Source organism: Otolemur garnettii, unplaced genomic scaffold (assembly GCF_000181295.1).
Source record: "Otolemur garnettii isolate 467f Iridium unplaced genomic scaffold, OtoGar3 scaffold00122, whole genome shotgun sequence".
Classification (NCBI taxonomy): domain Eukaryota; kingdom Metazoa; phylum Chordata; class Mammalia; order Primates; family Galagidae; genus Otolemur; species Otolemur garnettii.
The window spans coordinates 51,032-55,289 of NW_003852517.1; positions in this window are offsets into that span (position 1 = coordinate 51,032).

Sequence of the window (4,258 nt, forward strand, 5' to 3'; positions counted from 1 at the left end):
CCTCTCCTATGATCAATTTCACACACCAGAATGGTACATTTGTTACAACTGATGAACCTACATTGACATATTATCACTCAGATTCCATTATTTATATTGGGGTTCACTCTTGGTATTGTACATGTTTGGGATGTTATTATACACTGACTTTAATTTTTATTTCCAATTACTTATTATGGGTATGTAAAAATAAAGTTCAAGGACCCTAGAAAGATTTTTCAGTTATAAATACAGCTGATCCATAAAGTCATATTTGGAAAAAATATATCTATGAATAGACATAGAGATAGATATGTACATGAAAGGCAGAGAGTTGTTTTCAGAATATAAAATTCTTTATAGATTATCTAATTGAATCTTTCCAATACTGTAAGAAGAGTATAATTATGGCTATGATTATAATTATTAACTTCCCATTTTATAGATGGCATGATTATTGCTCAAAAAGTTAAGGAATGAGTAGGTAGCTTCAAAAAACAGACATGAACTTGTAGTTTCAAATCCCTTACTTTCTTAGGATTTGTTGTATTTGGAGGGTTGACCAAGAATTTGAGCATTGAAGCCATAGCTTCAATTTACAATGGTGGAAAATATAAGTCAGGAACAGAGGCAGAGCCTGATTCTTTAAGGTTTGGGAATACCAGAATAATAAATGTGGACATTATTAAATCCAAATGTGGGTCCAGTGAAACATTTTCAAAATTAGAGTGACTCAAAGCACGTCTTTGGCAAGCTTGATCTGACAGCAGAGTATATGATAAATTGGGGCACTGACACAAGACAGACAAGAGTGCAGTTAGCAAAATATTGAAGGCATCATTGGAATGCAGCTTTTGCTATGCTATAAGTATATGGAATCCATTGGAATAGAACACTATTTTAGAAAAGGATTATGTTAATAGATTTATATAAAGCAAACTATCTGTAATGATATAAATAGAAATTAAAATGTTATGAACCATAAGTTTTCATTCTCTAGGGCATATGGTAATATTTAGAGAGTATCAGAATGAATGTGTCCCAAGGTAATTCAGAAATTAATTAAAACCTAAGAGAGGATTTACTTTTTCTTTCATACTTAGAAATATTTTGTATTGACCAAAGTTAGAGAACCGTCATAAAGAGAAATATTGGTTTGCTACGAGTACAACAATCTTGATCCTAGCTTATATCACCTTCTTAATTTTTTAAAAATATCCTTACATATCCATTGTAAAGCAATATTAGCAAAAATATTTTAATTCTTTTGTTATCATCTGTCACGTAAGAAATTGCCAGATGCAAATACAGTTTCTCAACACACTAACAAATCAACTCCCAAAAGGTCATAAAACATAAAATCGCAGGTTATTACAGACCAAATTGTGGTTTATAATGAATATTTAAAATATGAAGTTAGAAGCAAGAGAGAGACATGAGGTAAGTTAAACACTTCCAGTAGCTTGTGACTAAGAGAAAAGACTCACTACCTGAGTTCTGTATGCCATGTTCAAATATCCCATGCTCTTCCCCTCTGTTGAAACAATTTTGAGAATCAGAGTTAAAGTAGGTGCAAGGGGCTTTCAGACCAAAGATGTCAGGAGCAATGAGATACATTTCTCTGCCAAAGAGATGTAAAGACAAGTAGCTTGCAAATTACTTTGCTCCATGGCACTATACTAGGTGTCACCAATGAGTGACTTATGAAAGAATGAGGTAGCTTTTAACTTTCAGGATGCATTACCAGTGCAAAATCTTTCTATCCTTTTTTATCTTTATAGAACACTTATTTATTTCAGCATCACAATTATCCTTTCCATTTTAGTATGTCCTATAGGCTATTATTTTCAATTTCTATTTCTATTTAGCTCAGCATGTGCTCTGCTTATATCTCATAGGCTACATGTTTGCTCATTATTTATATTTAACACACTCTATGATTTTTGACTATATCTCATAATCTACTAGATTATTTATTATCTTTGCTGATTAATTTTTATGGTTTACATTCATGTTATTTGTGTTCTTATCCTCTATAATGGAATTAAGTATTTTCAAATGATAAAGCAAACTCATTATAATACCATGTACTTCTTTTCATATGGCAACAATTTTAAGAATAGAAACTTTCTCAGGACATACATTAAACTGCCATAATATGTAAGACCTTGGTCATTTCTTTACAAGTATCATTTAGCTTTAAAATGCCATCCATAGTAAGCACCAATTTGGACAAATAATTTATGTCACTATTAGTAAAGTAGTGTTAATAATTTCAACTGTCATCAACTCTTACATCAAATGTAATGCATATTCTATGCTACACATAATCTTTTATCTTTAGAATTTAAGGGTGGATAATCAGTATAATTGGTCCATTGGCCAATGCAAAACAAAATTCATAGTCTGAGACCTAAGCTCCAAAAAGCTGTAATATAAAAATAGTCTTCACCACAAGTAGCTTTGGACTTACTCTGACACATACAAGCATATTCTACACAGAGTCCATAAACTCCATCACCTCCAATTTTATATTATCCCCCCATAACATCTCATTTTCAAAACTATTATGGAATTATTGCCAATATACAGTGAAACAGTGAAACAGTGATGCAGTGAAACTCTATTTCAAGAATGATGGCAAAATGCAGACTTAAAAAATTGAAAATATCTCTTCCAATTTTGGAAGATGGAGTTCAAAAAAAGAAAAAATAAGGAAAAAAGAAGAAAAAGAAGTTATGTATGAATATGTCTGAATGTGAGAATATATAGTGAGAAAAATAACCCAAAATGTATAAGCATGTGCATTAATGTAAACAATAAGAATGATAAATATGTGGGCTTGAAAATGGCAGACCCAAAATAGAGTAGGCCTATATCATGTGGGCAAGGAAAATATTAAATAATTTGAAAATATAAGTGATAAAATACACATACTAAATTTGTTGAATGGATGTGTACCTGTGCTGGAGCTGAAATTGTAGTTTTAAATGCTGATATTAGCAAAGAAGAAAATTCTAAAGTCCATGATATAGTGTAACATCTTAAGAAACTGAAGAAGAGAGTAATGAAAACCAAATATAAGTAGAAACAGGAAATACAGGCAGTAGTTTATGAATGAGATTGTTTCTTAAGGTGAATTTGTATGTACTTTGGAACAGGTACATTTACCTATTACCTGTAGTAGCCTCCATTCATAAGTGCGAGTCATATGTCAGTAGAATGTTTGTAACTCAGAAACTTACTATAATAGCTTTGGTCTGTAAGTACATGTTGGGTAATTCTGCTACTCACAGGTGATGAAAACAAAAAGTAGACCAAACATAAATTATGATTGTATTTTTTTATCTTGAAAATAATTCAAAGTAATACCCATAAAATCAAACTTAATATCAAAAGAATTCACAAACACTGGAATTAGGAGCCAACACCAAATTTACTCACTGCATAATTAAATTTACATTTCGTTTAATAAATTTTGCTTGACTAAGTAATTGCAACATGGTTTGCCCTGGATATCAGTGAGGACTTAAAATGTTAAGTCAGGTAAACAAGAAAGTTACTATATTTTAAGTACTTTTCCTCTCAACAATAGCTCTCTTGCTTAAACCCAAACATCCTTTTTTCCTTCTCATCCTTTTTTTTCTCCTTATCCTACATTATGTGACATCTTTCTTGTGGATTTACTTCTTGCTACTTGTTGCCTCGATATTTATTTAATTCTAATAATTCCTCACAGTTATCTCTCAAATGTATTCTGCACAATACATTTTTGCTTTTGGGAGATCGCATAAATAAACCTTTTATATCAGTAATATTCTAAAATCTTTACTTCATACACAGATCTATTTGAGTCCAAATTTCCTTTGCAATAGGTATGAAATGAGGAATTCCTAGGTCTTGGTCATTTCATACCTGTCATCAGGCATCCTCTAACTAACATTTTATGCAGAAATTATCACTTTTTATTTCAAGCATGTATGCTGCAGCACACAACAACTTTCTGTATCAAACCGTTCCAACTTTATCAAATGGTGACAGTCTTATTATGATAGTTAAAATGCAAATTCATACAAAAACTGTACTTGGAGCTTTAATACATTATCTCATTCAGTTTTCATGACAATCAGACAGAATAGTTATGGCTATTCATAATTTCCACCACCTTTGCAGGATGAATAAGTCAAGTCATTTAGCGATGAGTAAACCAAATCCATTCATGGATTTCTTCCCACTATTTCCTATATCTCCAATAGTTGAAATTATTAGCAACACATTC